Genomic DNA, 19603 nt, shown 5'->3' with positions numbered 1-19603 from the left:
TTAGAGAGAGAGAAAGAGAGAGAGAGAGAGTGGGAGAGGGGCAGAGAGAGAGAGAGAGAGAGAGACAGAGACAGAATCCCAAGCAGGCTCCACAATCACATGGAGCCCAGTTCGGGGCTTAATCTCACTGCTTTAAGACCTGAGCTGAAGTCGAGGGTCAGATTCTCAACCAACTGAGCCACCCAGGTGCCCCTATTATATATATATTTTTAATTTTTTTAATGTTTATTTATTTTTGAGACAGAGAGAGACAGAGCATGAACGGAGAGGGTCAGAGAGAGAGGGAGACACAGAATCGGAAGCAGGCTCCACACTCTGAGCTGTCAGCACAGAGCCCAACGCGGGGCTCGAACTCACAGACCATGATACCATGACCTGAGCCGAAGTCGGATGCTTAACCGACTGAGCCACCCAGGCGCCCCACCCAGGTGCCCCTATATTAGCTATAATTCTATTCTGTATAAGTTTGTCATTTATAAGCCACACTTTCTTGATAACTGTAGCTTTAACATAAATCTTCTGATCTCAAACAATGATTAAAAAGCTTTGAATAAGCATTTTGATAACAGTTTAATAAGCATAAGTGAGTCCTTAATTTAGGATCCTCTAATGATTCAGGATCTTGTAATGCTTTGGAGCCATTATCTCATTTATTCAGCCAACACACGTTTAATAATTTCTTGCCATTTATCAGACATTGATTATTTTTATTATATAAGACCACGAATGGAGATAGAAGGAATCAGAATAAACCTAGATTGGGGGTCTATCTTTTTCTTCTGAGAACTTCTATTAAAAAATAGAAAATAGACCTTTAAAATAGACCTTAAAAATATTATTATTATTGTCATTTTAGAAAGGGGGGAGAGGCAGAGAGAGAGAAGGAGAGAGAGAATCCCAAGCAGCTCTTTGCTGTCAGTGAAGAGCCTGACGTGGGGCTTGATCTCATGACACTGGGATCGTGACCCGAGCCAAAATCAAGAGTCGGGTGCTTAACCGACTGCGCCACCCAGGAGCCCTCCCCCCGCCCAACTTTTAAATTTCAATGACATCCTGCTTATCAATTCTTGTTATTGCTTTATATGATCAGCAGTTGCGTGTATTTTCCAGCAGTTCTGCCCATTTCTTTGTTCGCCATCGTTCCACGCTTCACACCCCTTTCCCTTTCCTTTCTTCCTTTATTATTTCCTTACTCAGCACCCAGAAGGATAAACATCTCTTCTCTCATCTAAAAATACCTCTATTTTGCTCTGACTCTTGAAGGAAAAACTGAGTCGCGTCTAAATGCCTCGGTTGACAGAAAGTTTTATTTCCTCTGGCACGTTGACCACGTCATTCCAAAGTATTACTGCACTTCGACCGCGAGAGTTGTGTTACATGCCGCGGTCTCTGTGAGCGTCACAAAGACGTATCCAGCAGCGGCCTCCTCTCTGTTTTCTGTCTTTCCCTCTGGTATCGTTTTCATTTGTCTTGGTGTTTCTCGGTTTCAGCATGGTGGGGCGTTGTAGGTGTACGTGTGTGTGCGTGTGCCGTTCTGCGTAAGACTTGGAGAGCTCTTCTCTTCTTATCACTCAAAGACTTACCTCTTTATTTAGTTACGCATTTATTTATTTATTTTTGCTGTTGCTTTTATTTTTAATTTTCTTCTTCTGTTTTCTTTTCTTTATTTTTATTTCTTTTAAATTTTATTTAAATCCGAGCTAGTGAACATCCAGTGTGATGATGGTTTCAGGAGTAGAATTTAGAGATTCATCCCCTACACGTAACACCCAGTGCTCATCCCGACAAGTGCCCTCCTTAGTGCCCATCCCTCATTTAGCCCATCCCCCCACCCAACACCCCACCAGCAACCCTCGGTTTGTTCTCTGTATTTAAGAGTCTCTTATGGTGCCTGGGTGGCTCAGTCGGTTGAGCGTCCGACTTTGGCTCAGGTCACGATCTCGCGGTTTGTGAGTTCGAGACCCACATCGGGCTCTGTGCTGACAGCTCAGAGCCTGGAGCCTGCTTCCCTTTCTGTGTCTCCCTCTCTCTCTGCCCCTTGCCCACTAGCACTCTGTCTCTCCCTCTCTCTCTCTCTTAAAAATAAATAAACATTTGTGTATATAAAAAAAAAAGAGAGTCCCTCATGGTTTGCCTCCCTCTCTATTTTTATCTTATTTAAGCTGAATACTCATTATTATTATTATTATTATTATTATTATTAATTTCTGGGAAGTTTTTAGCAATTATCTCTTCTTAGCAATTATCTCTTCAAATTTACCTCTTCCTCATTCTTCATTGTCTTCTGCAGCACTTAATAGATGTTTATTCTATGCTCTTATATATCTGCCCCACGTGTTATACTTTCCTTGATGTTCTCTATCCCTTTATCTCTCTGTGGGCTGTTCTCTGGTTCATGGATTAGACACTGAGCTGATTGTCACCCACTTTTTAAGTTGACTGTTAAGTTTTTTTATTTTTTATTTTTTTTAATGTTTATTTATTTTTGAGACAGAGAGAGACAGAGCATGAACGGAGAGGGTCAGAGAGAGAGGGAGACACAGAATCCGAAGCAGGCTCCAGGCTCCGAGCTGTCAGCACAGAGGCCGAGGCGGGGGTCGAACTCATGGGAGTGTGAGATCATGACCTGAGCCGAAGTCAGATGCTTAACCGACTGAGTCACCCAGGCGCCCCAGACTGTTGAGTTTTTAATTGCGATGACTAGTTTTTATTTTTGAACTGTCTCTGGCTTTTTTTACTGTGTCTGCTTCCCTTTGTTACAGCTCGTTCTTTTCTTACAGGTTTGATTTCTTCTTTTATGTGTTTCGTGTCTTTAATGCCAGGTTAGGCATATTTTATATTTTAAAGCCATGTTTCTCCTTGGTGCATCATGGACTCCATTTGTCGGTGTGTTGTTTTCTCGTAGGCCTTGTAACTTTTTATTTTTAATATTTGATTTATTTTTGAGAGAGAGAGAGTGTGAGTGAGGAGAAGGGCGGAGAGAGAGGGAGACACAGAATCCCAAGCAGGCTCCAGGCTCTGAGCTGTCAGCGCAGAGCCCGACACGGGGCTCGAACCCATGAAGTGCGAGATCATGACCTGAGCCGAAGTCGGACGCTGAACCGACTGAGCCACCCAGCGCCCTGGCTTTGTAACTTTTCAGACCAGTACTTCTCTGGTGGGGTGTGCTTTTGCTCGAAGGATTCCCAAGGCCCTGGATCATGGGAGGACCTTCGACATGGTTTTGCACTTGCTTCTCTAAGACCCTTTTATAGTGATGTCAGCCCGGAACTGATTTTTACAGTGGCGTCCAAGTCGGGGTTTTCCCAGCCCAGCAGACACTAGAGACTCAGAACCCTGAACGATTAAGGTGAAAGCCCATGGTTCTTGTTCTTCAAACAGTTTTTCCTCCAGGAACCAGGCAGAAACGTGTAATCATTCTTTTGTCCTACTTTCCTGCCCCCTTCCACACAGGGACAGAATTTCGTGAGCCTTTGCATTTATAGACTCTCACCACCTGCCTCGTGGGGCCCAAGGCCTCCTCTTTGCTGCATGAGGACAGTAACACTCCGAACCCGTTAATGGGGCCTCGGTAATCCCTAGGCAACATCTGAACCTGAACCGGTTTTGGTATTTAGGCTCTGGTTTATAGCTTCCTTGTCATCAGCGATCCCTTTTCTTTGTCGCAAGCTCAGATGTGCATTTAAAAACCCTTTTGTTGGGGCGCCTGGGTGGCTCAGTCGGTTAAGCGTCCGACTTCAGCTCAGGTCACGATCTCGCGGTCCATGAGTTCGAGCCCCGCATCGGGCTCTGGGCTGACGGCTCAGAGCCTGGAGCCAGTTTCAGATTCTGTGTCTCCCTCTCTCTCTGCCCCTCCCCCATTCATGTTCTGTCTCTCTCTGTCCCCAAAATAAATAAACATTAAAAAAAAAAAATTTAAAAACCCTTTTGTTTATCGCATCCGTCATTTCTAGGCATTGTGGAGGGAGATTTTGGCTGTATCTTAATGTTTAAATCTTGCTGGAAACAGACCTGTCTCTAGGAGAAATGTAAATTTGCACAGCCGTTGTACCGTGTGCTGTCTTGAGTTGTTCACGAGGTCCGAGGTGTCCCAGGCTCTGCCAGGCAGCAGGCAGCGCCCCTTACATACATACGTGTCACTTCCCGGAGCTTCACGACGCGTATCTTTTTTAAGACTTGGGACTTGAGGGGCGCCTGGGTGGCGCAGTCGGTTAGGCGTCCGACTTCAGCCAGGTTACGATCTCGCGGTCCGGGAGTTCGAGCCCCGCGTCAGGCTCTGGGCTGATGGCTCAGAGCCTGGAGCCTGTTTCCCATTCTGTGTCTCCCTCTCTCTCTGCCCCTCCCCCGTTCATGCTCTGTCTCTCTCTGTCGAAAAAATAAATAAACGTTGAAAAAAAAAAATTAAAAAAAAAAAAAAAAAAGACTTGGGACTTGACATTTCCGTAATGTTGACAATGAAACGAAAATGCCGATCCGCGTTCAAATTCGACAGGACTGGTGTTAAGTGGCAGGTCAGGACTTCTGTTAGGCTGGTCGGCAGGGAGGGAGGTTTTGAGTGGGGACTCCTTTTATGAGTGGGGAGTACATCTGTAACGATTTTGGGGTTGTGGGCGTGCTTGCTTTCCCAGGTCACCTTGCAGCTCCAGGTGTTTTCCGTATGCACTCACCATACTCAGGACCAGGAGGGAGACAACTCAGCATTGCAGTAGGTGGGGGGGGGGGGGGGGGGTTGGAAAACTCTCCTGTTAACCCTTTCACCCTGGTGCCCTGGGTGCCCAGGGAGGTGGTTGATGGTGAGGCCAGCGCGTTCCTGAGAATCTTTTTGGCAATCCGTTTCCTTTGAGATGGATAGGCTACTAACAGGAAGGAGTAACGGGATCTTAGGCTCTGCTTGAGAGTGGTGCTTGAGGGGGAAAGGAGATTCTGCTCAGTGGTTTATCAGAAGTCTTATCTTGGTGCATGATTTTCTTTTTAGGGGGAAGGGGAAACTTTAAAGCCACTTGGTGACATGAACGGACAGAGGAGAAAGAGACAGGAGAAAATCTAGGATGAGCATTAACTTCCTTGGGGCTTATGCTAAAGTGTCCCCCGGGTTTCAATGAGCAGAGCACCTCCTTCCCCATTCCTGGCGGATCAGCGGTTACCATGGCAGCAGGCACACTGCTCTCTGTATAGGCCACCCTGTGGCGCGCCAGGTCCTGTTTGCTGAGCCCAGACCTGACTTCTCCGCAGGCTCGGGGTTCTACTGTCATCGAGTGGGACAGATTTTGGTGGGGAGGTGGTTTACGGTTTTGAGATGTGCCCGGCAGCTCTGTCTCGGTCGGATATTCTGTTCCTGCTCCCGTGCTTCCGACTGGAACCTTACACGCAAAGGCATCACAGGCTGTCCCGTGGGCAAGCACACCTCCTTGCCACTTCCCTTGGACCCTCACCTGGTGTCTCTCCGTGGATTTCCTTTGGTTGGGTCCTCCTGGAACAGGGTTTCTCAGAATGGGTTCCGTGGGCTTTCCGCCCAGGCGCTTGTTCCCACGTTCCTGGTTTGGCGAATGAGGAAGATTGTGGAATCTGTCATTCTAATAGAAATTAGAGAGGAGGGGATGCACCCCTAAGGGGATAAGTCTATCCCATTTGGTGCAAGGTGAACAAAACTGATAAGAGTCCTAAGTAGGATTCCTAGTAAACACTTGTCAGGGAATCTGGGCTGGACATAACAGCCAGGGAGTCCATTCGCAATGGGCTTCTTTTGTGTTTTTCTGGATCCCTCTTTCTCCTCTAAACTATGTTCCCTCGGGTGCCTGTCACACCTTCAAACTCCGGAGCCCTGCCCAGTTCTCCCAGAAGTTCCAAGCAACTGCACTGAAGAAAAATACTTTTTTTTTTTTTAATTAATGTTTATTTATTTTTTGAGAGAGAGACAGAGTGCGAGCCAGGGGAGGGGCAGAGAGAGAGGGATTCACAGAATCCGAAGCAGGCTCCAGGCTCCGAGCTGTCAGCACAGAGCCTGTCATGGGGCTTGAACTCACGAACTGTGAGATCATGACCGAGGCTGAAGTCGGATGCTTCACTGACTGAGCCACCCAGGCGCCCCCAAAAAAACTTAGTATTATTTTTGTGGAAGTTATTTAGGCGATCCTTCTTTTTAAAATGTTGTTTTGGGGCGCCTGGGTGGCGCAGTTGGTTAAGCATCCGACTTCAGCCAGGTCACGATCTCGCGGTCCGTGAGTTCGAGCCCCGCGTCGGGCTCTGGGCTGATGGCTCAGAGCCTGGAGCCTGTTTCTGATTCTGTGTCTCCCTCTCTCTCTGCCCCTCCCCTGTTCATGCTCTGTCTCTCTCTGTCCCAAAAATAAATAAACGTTGAAAAATAAAATAAAATAAAATGTTGTTTTATTATAACCTGAGACCTACCTTCTTAACAAATTTTGAAGGGTACACACACACGTTATTGTTGACTTTGGTACGATGTTATATGGGAGATCTCCATCGGCTTACTCATCTTGCTTAACAGATATTATGCCCACTGATTAGTAACTCCGTCTTCCAAAAATACGGAATGCTTTCACCCATTTGGGTGTCATCTTTGGACACGGGCCAGGCTTACCTTCTTGGCTTCTCTTCAATTTTAGTATATGCACTACTGAAACGAGCAGGTTGGTTGATTTGTTTGCTTGCATACGTATGTACGTACGTATGTGTTTTTGCAAGTTCAGGTTTGAGAACCACTGCAGAAGACTCTGCTTGACCTGGCCTCAGTTAGGTTCTTGTACCATCCCGTGGTTCCCAGCCTGTGAGAGTCACACACACACACACACGCACACGGCTTCAGTCCCGCACCTCCCTTTGTGGTGAGAGCTCCCGTGTCATTTGACATAATTGACATTACATTTGCCAGCCCTGTTTCATGGTGGTCCTCTTTTTTTTTCTTAGGGCCTGAGGGGCAAAGAGAGAGGGAGACAGAATCCCAAGCAGGCACCATGCTGCCAGCACAGAGCCTAGCACGGGTCTTGAACTCATAAACCGTGAGATCTTGACCTGAGCCGAAATCAAGAGCCGGGCATTTAACCGACCGAGCCACCCAGGTGCCACCACATTGGTCCTCTTTCACATTCGTGGTCTGCCGTAATCCAGACATCGCCTAGAGAGAATGTCCTTCTGAAGCCTTAGTTTTCAGCAAGGCATTTATTTTCTGCTTTCGGCGGAAGCTGAAGGAGTACGGAGCTCTCAGCAGCCACGTCTCTCCCTTTCTCCGAACCCCCGCTGGATGGCATTTCCTTTCCCACTAGGAACCAAGCCATTCCTCACGGTCCCCTGTGGTCACATGAGAAGGTCTCTTCCCAGCCTGGCAAACACTTCTGCTCTGCCCCATTAAATCCTATTCGTTTCACCAAGCAGGGTCTGCCCTTGAACATGAGGGCCGCCTCACTTGTCCCCACACTGACCGTACTGGTAAGCCCCACTCCACGTGACTTCCGATGGTTTTTATTCCTGCTGTCTCAGAACCAGGTTTTGTTTCGGTTTGGTTTTTTTTCGCTTTGTGCTTTAGCTTCAAGCGACCTCAGGTCAGTACAGATAGCTCTCTCTGTCAGTCTTCTCCTGTCTGACCCAGCCCTTCTGCCTCAGAAAGCAGAGGGCTCAAGAGCTAAGCTTCCCACACTGGGGTCCACGCGGGGCGTCCTCCACGGCATCTGGGCTTCTCGGCATAGTGCCTGCCTGGTGTCCTTACACAGAGACAGACGCCCTCTGAAGATTTAGGGGAGCCCCTAAATCTTAACCAAAAATGGTAGAGAAAGAGAATGTGTTTCCCTCCTGGGAGCTACATTTGTTTCCAGAGGCCAATTTTCCTCCTGGCCCTTCCCCTTCCTACTTACGTTGATGGGAAATCTGGGGAGTAAGGAATAGTGCTCATTCTTCTCGGAAATTAGCTGTTGGGTGCTATTTCAACGATCCAGTTTCCAAGGTGAATTTCTAAAAATTATAAGTATACATTTTTTAAAAACATTACATTTTAAAATGGAAATTCAATGGCCTAATGAAATAGCATTGAGTATATGATATTGTACATAGATCATGTATGTATTTATGCACATGTGTGCACATGTAAAGTTTATCTGCCTATCCATCCATCTGTCTATCTATCTATCTATCACAGTTTTCTCTGGATAATAAACAACCACCGAGCACACTTTAGGGATGCTAGTGACCTACTTTTTCCCCATCTCTCTGGTTGTAACATTTTTTAGGAAGCGCAAACTGGTATTAATGTTAGTCTAAGTAAACGACCTTAGATGAAAAATCTGCTATTCAAAAAAGAAAGAAGGAAGGAAGGAAAAAGAAAGAAAGAAAAGAGGACAAAATTACTTTGTAGTCCAAAGCAGAATAGACAATCTTAAAGGGCACCAAGCCCTCTCCGAGTATTGATGGAAAGTCTCTATTACCTTTAGCAGCTGGTGACCCTTCCTGAAAGTTGAAAATGTTGACATGACCATGAATCTTAAAAGGCTCTCACTTTATAGCCAAGACTGGGCTCAACTCTGCCAGTACAGAGTATTGGGATCTGAAGGTATTTGAAAACTCTGCACCAAATCCTATCATGATCCATTTTTTTCTGCCCCTTCATGGCCTTCTGCCCTTTTGGGCTTAAGTTAAGAACGGATTAAGTGTACTAGGCACATCATTAGCCTTCCTTTTTTCTTCTTCTTATTTTTTTTTAGTGTTTATTTATTTTGAGAGAGAGAGAAAGAGATAGAGGGGCAAAGAGAGAGGGAGAGAGAGAGAATCCCAAGCAGGCTCCCCACCATCGGTGCAGATGGGGCTGGAACTCACCAACCGTGAGATCATGAGCTGAAACCAAGAGTTGGGTGTTTAACCAACCGAGCCACTGAGGTACCCCAGCCTTTGATGCCCTCAGCCGGCCTGCCAGCCTCTTAGGCCGTGTCTGTCTTACTCCTTCCTGCCCACACCATCCATCCACCTTTGACTGACAGCCCCCAGGGGAAGTTTGGGAGAAACTACCAGACCACCTCAGATCAAATAAATTGGTGATAATCTGCATGTGGGCACACATGTGCATATTCTCTCTCTCTCTCTCATTCTCTCTCTCTCTCTCTCTCTCTCTCACACACACACACACACACACACACACACACACACACCTGCACATCCTGAAAAGGTGAATAAGAGGAACACTTCTGGGCTCACAGCCATTGTAGCTTTATTCCCCATTGATCCTGGCAAGGGAAACAGGTGGCTTCTGTGTCCGAATCACTTTTCCCCATCTGGTGAATGGGGACGTGGCGGAAAAAGTAGCCGATTGGTACAAGAGCTGCTGGGCTTGTTGGCCACGTACCCATCTGGTGGCACCAGCAGATTTTTCTGTTCACAGTCCACCCCCCACCCGCAAGTCCGACCTTGGCAGAAGTTTACCCAAATACGATGTGACTTTGTGTTCTTTGTACGATGTGTTCTTTGTGGAGAGGACCCATGAGTCTGGAAGTGTGGATTTTCTTTGTTAGTTGGGACTCATTCTTGTAGAGCTGGGTTCTTCTTAACACAGTGGGTAGCTGTGCTGAAGTTTACCTTTGCACTCTCCTAAGTGTTTCTTGAACAGATTAATGGCAGGATAATATTGCCAGGGAAATAGTTAGCTAATTAAGACAACAAACTTTTGGAGACAAACATGTAGCTGCATTTACATAATGTGTAAAGTATTTGCATCTCAATGATGTGCTCATTGCTCTTTGCTTAGAAGCCCAGGCTGATTGGAAATGAGCCCACCCGACCCATGAGTGTCCTTGACATTGGCTTCACCTTAGGGCCGCGCTGACAACAGATTCATCGCTACCTATCAGCATACAGGTGCTTCTGCCCATCGCAGGTTCTGTCTTAGAATAGACTTGGTCCCGACCACGTCCTGTCCCCCAGAAAAGGGACTTTCTTTGCTGACCCTTGTGGAACGCAGTTCCCTTTGCTCCCACCCTTGATCTGCTGGAACGCCTTCCTGGCCAGTGCTTCTGCTGAGGTGCAAGTTGTCCACTTGTCCCGCCTCCACATAAGCCCTTGTTGTTCTTCATGTTGCTTTCGTGGAATCTGATCAGTGTCTGGAGGCCTCAGTCTTGGTGCGGGAGGCCTTCCTTGTGGCAAAGGAGAGGAAGGCACAGGAGGACACCTGTGCCTACTTGTACACCCTGCCCTCCTCCTAGCTTCCTTCAGGCTAGTCCCTTCCCAAACCTGCTTGTCTCTGGATAGGCTTTCGGAATGGGGTGACACGAGGGTGGCCAAGGACCAGGACCAGCTGGATTGAGGAGACTGGCTGCTTCTATGGGCTGAGTGGTTAATGAGGCCAGAACTCATGGCCAGGAGACCGTGCAGGGAACTGGGGATTTGCATGGGCAGCGAGCACTGGGTGGGAAGGCGGACCCGAGTCTGAGCCCGCAGGCCAAGTTCAAGTCCTCTTGGCCTTCGAATGTCTGTTCTGTTTACAGCCCGGGGTGACGTGTACAGAGCCACAGTCACCCGAAGCGGGCCAGTTACTTTGCAATTACGGGGTTCTTGCAGACACCAGGGTTCAGCAGGGCTAGGAAAATACAAGGTGCCCGAAGAGCGGAGACTGTCACGCGTGCTCGGACGTGAGTGATTTTGGAAGGGACCAGCCTGGAAGCACGGGCTGATGAAGTGGGGCATTCTCAGAGCCCGTTGCCGGGAAAGACACTGATGTCATGTGATCCAGTGGTTCTCATATGCCGGCCGGCCCGTGGGCCGGCAGCAGCAGCCCCACCTCAGAGCCCACAGAGATGCCCGTGGGCAGGCTCCTCCCTTGGGACATGCGGACCCACTAGGTCTGCTGCCAAGACTGGGAGTCTGGATTTTTAAAGCTTTTCAGATAATTCTGATCAAGGCCTCTTTTCAGAAGCACCAGTCCAGTCCTTTCAGGAGACTTCCACGGCAACAAAGCTCCTAGAGCAGGCGTATCCTCCCTGAAACCTCCTGCTGTCCCCACTTGGGGGTGAGCACAGAGGATCCGTGGCCGCGGTGCGTGGTGGTCAGATGCGTCCTCAGGCGTCTGCATGGAGGTGTTCATGCCCCTGGTGCTTTAGAGAAGTAACGGGTCGGGGGTCTTTGGGTTTTGGTGGAGGTGGAGGCTCCCCTGGCAGGGAAAGCTTGTGGCGGTGCGATGCCGGGGGGGGGGGGGGGGGGCGGGGATCAGCCCCAAACTAGCAGTCAGGAGCCGGGGGCTTGACTCTCGGTCCTGCTGTGAACTGGCAGTGTTACCCTAGCGGGATCACTCTGTAGCCGAGGTTTTCTTATTTCAGTCAGACCTCTTCTGACTGCTGGCGACAAGAATCAACTCATCCAGCTGAAGCCGAATCAACTTTTATTTGCTCACTGGTGGGGAGAGGTACTAAAAGCTCACGGAATCAAGGGCAGCTTCAGGAACAGGCCTCGGGCTCTGAACAGCGAGGGCAGTACCATCAAGACAGCCTCTGCACCCGGCGCATTTCCTTGTTCCTGCCCCGCGTGGCTGGGCTTCAGCCCACGGGGGCGGTGTCCACGGGGCAATATCCGTAGGCCACTGGCTCAGATCTGACTGGCTCAGATCATACCTTCACCCCCGAACTGACCACTGTGCTCTGCAGACTAGACCAGGCTTAGGGTCGGGGGCTGGGGTTGGAGAGGCCTCCTGCTGAACACCTCCGTCTTCCCTGTCCGGGCTCTGAATCAACTTTAAGAGGCGAAGGAGGCAGAGGGAAATAAAAATTCCACGCTCAATACCAAAAGATTGGGTTAGAGGCAATGGCTGTGATGTGCATCAGAGTGCGATTTGTGATGGTGGACTGTGGAATTAGGCCAATTTACTCACCAACTCACAGACACGCCGGGGAACCCCGTGAACCTTGCAGCATGGAGGCCTAGACTGGAAGTCAGGCTGCCTGTGGGCACCCTGGCACTCAGGGCAAGGGGGGAGGCTAACCCCAAATTCATCTCTCAAGAAACTCACTCTGTCCCCATGGGGAGGTATTAAGGGTGGCACAAAAGACCAGGAATATTCAGGGCAAAGTCCCTCCTCATGGAAACAGAAGTAGGGGCAGCAGAATTTCATACCCCACCAAACCGGGGGTAGACCAACCAGTTAGTTCCATGAAGGAGGCAGAGCTGGGAATAATGGCTGGGCGGCTGGTTGAAAGGATGTTAGGGTAGGCCACTGAGCTAACCTCTTCCTTACCTGTAGCATAGGATTTGCAAGAACTTACCTCCCAGGGTTGCTTCTAGAATTAAAGAAGATAAAAAGTTTTCCAGGTGACCATGCCTGTGGGGTCTTGCATGGTGCAGAATAGGCATTTCAATTGGTGATCATTGAACCTGAATCAGGGAGAGAGAGGAGGTCATGAGGCAGGGTCCTGAGGTTATCTTGGGCCGTCGCCTTTGACAGCGGGGTCGGTGTTTACATAAGCCTTTTGGGGGCTAGAGTGTCCTTTTTTCAGGTTGTCATCTGCTGTCCCTCCTCTTTTTGCTTTTTTTTTGTCCCCTGTTGAGGATGAGTTCGAAGTAATGTCTTCTGTTAGTAGGCAGCTCTAATAGTTAGCATGCTAAAAAAAAAGTCCGCAGTGAGATTAGTCTGCCACCCACTGCATATTGTTTCTTGGAGATCCACATACACTGAACTCAGGTTCATCCATTGGTTTATCAAGCCCAGGCAGGTCCGGATGGGCCACGCAAGCACGGAGTGTTGGGGGAAAGGACAGACAATGCTTGCAAATGTCAAGGCAAACCTTTGCATGGACACCACAAGGTGTCCATAGGACGCAGCATTCTGTCATGGTACTCACTCTCTGGACTCTTCTTTTGAGTTAGTCAAGCTGACCAGTGACCTCCATTATGATTCACACATGGCTGAATTATCCACACCAGCCGCTGGGTGGACCCGGGCCATAAACTTCTTTGGGGAACATAAAGGCTTAGGAATAATTCTCATGAGGGCTACTGATGACTAAGAGAATTGAATCTTAAAGAAATCCTAAAAACCCTACTTTAAAAAAAAAAATTAAGTTTATTTATTTATTTTGAGAGAGACAGAGATAGCATGAGTGTGGGAAGGGCAGCTAGAGAGAGGGAGAATCCCAAGCAGGCTCTGTGCTGCCAGCACAGAGCCCGATGTGGGGCTCGAACCCATGAAGCCGTGAGATCATGACCTGAGCTGAAACCAAGAGTCGGATGCTTAACCAACAGAATCACCCAGGTGCCCCATTAAAAACCCTGCTTTTAGTAGCCTGGATCAGGGGCCAGCAAAGTACAGTCTGCTGGCCAGATCTGGCCTGTTTTTGTAAAAAAGAGTTTTATTGGAACGCAGACAAACCAACTCATTTGCCTGTTGTCTGTGGCTCCCCTTTGTGCTACAAAGGCAGAGTTGAGTAGTTTTCCAGGAAGCTGGAATGACCCACAAAGTCTAAAATATTTATTATGTGGACCTTTACCCGAACATTTGCTGACCCTTGCGATGCATGTCCATATGGAAGGCATTTGCATAAATAAATGTTGGTTGGTCAATCAATAGGATGTTTCGGAATGAGGGTCTTAATCTTTAATAAAACCATAGACTCTCTGAAAACACGTGAAAAATGTTCTGTGTTGTAGATGTGTGCGCACACTTTTCTGGGGAAGAGTGTGCTTGGCTTCCATTATTCATTCCACAGATATTTAAGGACCTCCTCTGTGCTAAGCGCTGTGCCATTGTGAGCATATGGACTCAGCCCTTTGCGCTGCTCAGGCATCAGAGGTGGTGGCCCTGTGCACAGACCAAAGATGCACTGGAAAGCGGTTAAATATTACGGAATTTAGGCTATAGAAGACCCCCCCTCCCCTGCTACACACACACACCATACACACGTTCTTTCTACTACACCATTTAAATTGAGCCTGAAAAACGAAGGGCTCAGAAACCACCCTGAAGGTAACATTTATATCACAGAAATCCCAGAGCAGTAAATATTGACCCTTCCAAGTTCAACCAACATTTAACCAATTGTAAAGTGCCTGTTTATAATTCCTGTCCAGATGACTTTTAGTACTCTAAACACCAAAGCTCACTAGAGGCCTGGAAGGTAACTGGTTGACCCAGACTTTGAAATGGTTTGGACAATTAACACATCTTTTCTTCTGACAAGAAAAAAATCTTGAGCATATATTGTTAGTTCTCTGTTTGACTACTGGAAACTCTGCCTTGTTCCTTCTTGACCTCCAGTAGGTGATGGAGATTTGGCTGAGAACCATTGACTCAGGGGGATTATTATATTATGATATGGAGTATGTTCACACCTTACCACTACGTGAAGTCATGCTTCAGAACTGTATGATCCACCTAAAAACGTGTGTGTGTGTGTGTGTGTGTGTGTGTGTGTGTGTGTATGTTCATCTGTACAGATACAGCATAAATATGAAAAAGACTGTCAGGATTTGTTCAAGGTGGTCCCCTCTGGGTGGTGAATGATTTTTAGTTTCCCTGTGCCCTTATCAGTATTTTCTCTATTTCCTGTAATGTCTGGGAATGTTTGTATTGTCAGAAAATATCATAATACATTTAAAGGGAATATAGGGAATATAATGCTTTTCATCTTAGGGCAGAAAGAGATGCCGATTCCTCTGGGCAAACAAATTTGCTCCTCATTCAGTGGACGTTCTTACTTTCTGAACAGTGAATGTGCCGTCTCTGAAGCTCATCTTGGGGCATTTCTGAGTCTAGAACAGAGTTGGATGAACACTGACACTGGAAATAGCCTCTCTCTCCTACTTGTCTGGGATGAGCGACCATGAAGGCCAGCGGCGGCAGAGCATAGAATTCGCGCTGGAAGGGGCCCCGAAGTCTACCTAGTACAGCTCATTTGCAGTTGGAAGAAGCTGAGACCTTCAGAGGTTGGGACTTGCACAGGGTTGTGTATAGAAGACTAGGGATAGAGTTGACCTGAGATTTCTATGCCATGGTTTCATTCATTTAATTGTGGCTTTCTAAAGAGAGCAGGAAACCAGGCGCAATTGTATAAAAAATTTTTTTAATGTTTATTTATTTTTGAGAGACAGGGAGAGACAGAGGATGAATGTGGGAGGGGCAGAGAGAGAGAGGGAGACACAGAATAAGAAGCAGGCTTCAGGCTCTGAGCTGTCAGCACAGAGCCCGACACGGGGCCTGAACCCACGAACTGTGAGACCATGACCTGAGCTGAAGTCAGACACTTAACTGACTGAGCCACCCAGATGCCCCGACCTGGTGCAAATTTAATATAGACAAGTATATCAAAGCCATGGATGTCCAAAGACATGAATAAAGCTTCCCTATGGTAGTTAGTCTTCCCTAGTCCTTCCTTCCCCCTCTCCCTTCTTCTCCACCTGTAATGGCTTATCTTCCAAACTTCTTGACTGTGCTTGGTATTTCCTTTCCCCCCACCTTGGAGTCCTGGTGCAAGATGGAGCCTGTCTCCCAGGGTAGAAGTTGGACTTCCGGCCTCTCTTGCAGCTAGAGCTGACCGTGGCTTGGCCAGTGGGACGGACCTGGTAGCAAAGTTATCCCAGCAGAAGTGGCCAGGACTCAGTGCCAGTGACCTGAGCTGGGGCATTTGGCGTCCAGCCTTGAGGACAGAGGTGCTGCCACATGGGTGTGTGGTGGCATTTCGGTGGAGCAGGAGTCCTGGTCTCCATTGGCTCTGTTGGGGTTCCAGGGTGGGTTTGTGGCCTTCCTGGGTTAATTCCACGAGCCCCTCAGTTTTCTTCTGATGACTGACTTGGCTTCTGTTGCCCTTCCCTGAGGCCCGTGCCCCGTAAATTCTCCCCGCGAAACTGCCGTGGGCAAAAATTCTCCCTTGCCTCCAGGTAAAGCTCTCTTACCTTCTTGTAACCAAGACAACCAACAAACCACACATCTTCAGGCCTGTGCTCATCTTTTCCTTCCTTCCTTGTTATCTCCAGCCACTAACTGTGCTCCCGTGTCAACTGTGCGTATCCTGAAAAGCAAGAAAATCCCTGGACCAAGAAACGTTTGTGGAATTTTAGATCCACATGAACCTTTCCAGCACCGCGGTTTCCATTCAGTCACGTGCCCCTAGGCAAAAGGAGGGTTTTGTTTCCCAGCGCCCTTTGCAGACCGTAATGCTATTGGTTAATACTGGCCATGTGTGCCCTCTCGTGATTGTGGCCGGTGTCATTGATAGTGTCGTGTTTGGATTCCTGGTGGCCAAGCCCTAGGACACGAGAGGAAATGCGAGATAGAAATAGAGGGAGAGTTTAGGTCGACCTAGACCCTTCATGGACTCTCTGTAGACACAGGGGAGATAAGAGAATACCTTGTTGGGGGGGGGGGGAATTGATTTTTCTCTCAATTCTTCTGCTGGTGGCTGCCTTTCCTGGTGATGGTCCGTATTCTCTAAAAGAAGAAAAAAAAAGGATTTTCATTTGATGTAAGGAGACCATGGTTTCTGTCAGGATGGTACAATTACTTTTTACCTTCTGGTCTTAAATTCCTTTGCCTTCCCCCCCTTCTCTGTCCCCCGCCGTGCGTTTGGCAGTCATGTGTGTCCTTAGGTGCCCACATAGAACTAAGAATCAGGTGACTGAGCCACCTAGGTGCCCCTGGATTGACGTAAATTTAGAGACTAAGGAAGTACTTGGAGTAAGTAGTACTGAAGTGGTCTAAAATATTAATTTTCAAAATCTAGAATGTATCAGAATTACCTTGGGGGTGAGGGTGGGAGAGAGCACATGGTGGATTCCTGGGCCCCAGAATCCACGATGTGCCCTCGCCCACAGGTTCTAACCCAGTAGCTCCAGGACGGGCTCCAGGAGTTGGTGTCTTACAAGCTCCCACCATGACCCAGCGACGGATGGACTTCTACTCCACGCTTGGGAGATATAGTGGTCTAGGCTATTAATCTTCATTCTCAGAATTAGAGAGGACAGCAGAACAGCATTATGTCATAGGGGAAAGTGAACCAATGACAATTAAGTTAATATTTGCTGTTGGACAAGAGCCCTGAAGTGGGTGCTGTTCTCCTGGGTGCCTCCTCCCTGACCTGGTAATTGACAACCATGTAGGTTAAGCACACGCCTCCCCCCCCCCCCCGCCCCCGCCATCTTTCTGGGGTTGGCTGAGAGTCCTTTACAAAGCTCTTATAAGCACTGGTATTTTTCAGGATGCCCTTTGTCTCTCTCCGATGAGTGTGCTGGGAGTTTTTTGAAACAAATGTCTTTTGCGGCTGGACTCCCCCAAAGCTAGAATGATCTCTTTCCCATGGGAGCATTTGTGCTGAACACACACATGCAGGGTAGACAGCTCTGGAGCCCACCTGGGATTTATTTTTAGACCACATTCAATTCATCAGGAATGAGTTCATGTTGATTAATTGGTTGTTTGTACCTTTGCAGCAGAAGAACTGACCTGGTAGGTAATGTTATTGGATATTTTGGCTCCCTTGGCTGAGAATATAAATTATTACCTTAGATAGTTGGAAAAAGCCATGTTTTAGTGGGTGGTTTGCTTAATGGATGAGAAACCTCTCGCTAAGAGTGAGCCCATCTCTTCGGAGGTACATTTAATTTTTACCAGTTATGCAGATCCGTTTGTGTCTGTGTTGTCGCTAAGCAGTTGCTTATTTGTAAGCATCAATAGGCGAGGCATGGGTTACTTACAGGTCCTGGGAAATATGGACTGAAAAGACAAGGGAATCGAACCAGCCACCCTACCCAGGCAGCATTTGACCCTCTGATAATCGTGTGGCTCATGATGTTTAGAATGATAAGTGAAGACATCTATTCTAGTTACAGAGATTATAAATCAGGTTTTTTGGGAAATGTTTATTTTTGAGAGAGAGAGAGAGAGAGAGAGAGAAAGAGAGCCTGCACGCGCCAGTCGGGGAGGGGCAGAGGGAGCGGGAGAGAGGATCCAAAGCGGGCTCTGTGCTGACAGCAGAGAGCCCGACATGGATCTCGAACTCACGAACTGTAAGATCATGACCTGAGCCGACGTCGGATGCTTAACCGACTGAGCTACCCAGGTAACCCCTGTAAATAAGTTTTGCATCATATTTCTTAAACTCCAGATGCTTCTCTGCTCAAGGGTTAGTAATTAAGCATAGTAAATACTTCAGGTATCTTTCCATGAAGTTTCCTTCATCTCCAGTGGAATCTTTTCCTGCCCTGGATTACATGTGACCCATGCAGTGTCTCCTTGGGCAGTGTTGCACTGAGAAGAGTGTGTGGCTGCTTTCAGAGTAGAATGCGGTTTGTGCATTCTCTCCCCACCTGAGAACTGAGACGCTAAATGGGGCAACAAGTAGGACGGTCAGATAAAATACAGGGTATCCGGGTCAGTTTCAGTGTCAAATAAGAATGAATGCTTTTTACTATAAGTATATCCCAGGCAATATTTGGGATATACTTACCCTAAAAAGTTTCATTTTATCTGAAATTCGGTTACACCTGAGCACCCTGTCTTTCTTATTTGCTAAATCTGGAAGCCCCAGCAGGGCTCCTGTTCCACACTAGATTCCTCTCGCCGTATGTAATGTTTGCGGAACTGCTGTTACTTACAAGAGGCCCAGGGTCATTGGGTAGCAAGAAGACTAGGGGAGGAGGAGAAGCTCTCATGTATCCTGCTTTTGAAAAAAGTAGCGTTTCAATATTGAGAGAGAAACACAGCTTTGGGGACCATACCAGCCAGCAGCATAAATGAAGCAGATGACCCCTCCCCCCCTACTTTTTTTAAAAGGCAGTACACTGTCTTGAGGAATGTCAAAGGGGATTTTTTTTTAATGTTTATTTAATTTTGAGAGAGAGAGGCAGAGAGACAGAGGACCCGAAGCAGGCTGAGAGCGGAGAGCCCGATGCGGGGCTCAAACCCACGAGCCGCGAGATCATGACCTGAGCAGAAGTTGGATGCTCAACCAACTCAGCCACCCAGGCGCCCTGAGGAACTTTTTAAAGGGAGACTGGAATCCCAGGTTGGCCAGGTGGATACACCTGTCTGATGTGTGAGAACACCCGCCGCTCCCAGCCGGGTCTCATGTACCATCGACAAGCACAGGTGCCTCACAGGAAAATTACCCGTGTCCGTAAGGAGTTAGTTAATCATATATCATTAAAGAGGCCTTGTTTGGACAGAGGACCCTTCACAAAAGGGGAAATAAATACACCTGAAACTCTGAAAAATGTTCAACTTCACCTGTAGTCAAAGAAATACAAATGAAGGGAAATGTCATTTCCTTCATAAGTGGATACATTTATTTTTAAATGAAAAATATCCATGCTGACTAAGAAATGCCATGGTGAGAACTCGTGAACTTTCCTCTTGGAAATGGAAATGGCATGGCCTTTCTGGAAATTAATTAGCCAAACGCACCACCGCCCTTTCATCAACACTTCAGCTCTGGGAATTTTGTTCAAATTTCTGCTTGTTAATACAGGTGAAAGGTTTTGCAGTGATATTTATAGAAAAAAAAATTAGAAATGGCCTAAATGCCCAACATTATGAGAATGTAAATAATAATTTCTATTGCTGGAAATGCTTCTAAGAGTTTTCAGTCATATGGGGGAAATGCTTATGTTTAGCGAGAATAAAAAGCAGTCTTCA

At 47.6% G+C, this 19603-nt stretch overlaps 1 protein-coding gene and 1 non-coding gene across 3 annotated transcripts in view; one reads left to right on the top strand and one right to left on the bottom strand.

Moving 5' to 3' along the window:
- The window catches only part of SLC39A11 (solute carrier family 39 member 11), a 342686-nt gene that overhangs the window by 170167 nt on the left and 152916 nt on the right, over positions 1-19603 (top strand). The gene's annotated exons all lie outside the window — the stretch shown is intronic.
- Positions 6540-6645, bottom strand: LOC122486207. The gene has a single exon (XR_006298060.1). It is a non-coding gene; the product is annotated as a U6 spliceosomal RNA (small nuclear RNA).

This window comes from Prionailurus bengalensis, chromosome E1 (genome assembly GCF_016509475.1).
Source record: "Prionailurus bengalensis isolate Pbe53 chromosome E1, Fcat_Pben_1.1_paternal_pri, whole genome shotgun sequence".
NCBI classification, from domain to species: domain Eukaryota; kingdom Metazoa; phylum Chordata; class Mammalia; order Carnivora; family Felidae; genus Prionailurus; species Prionailurus bengalensis.
This window is presented reverse-complemented; position numbering and strand designations above follow the sequence as displayed.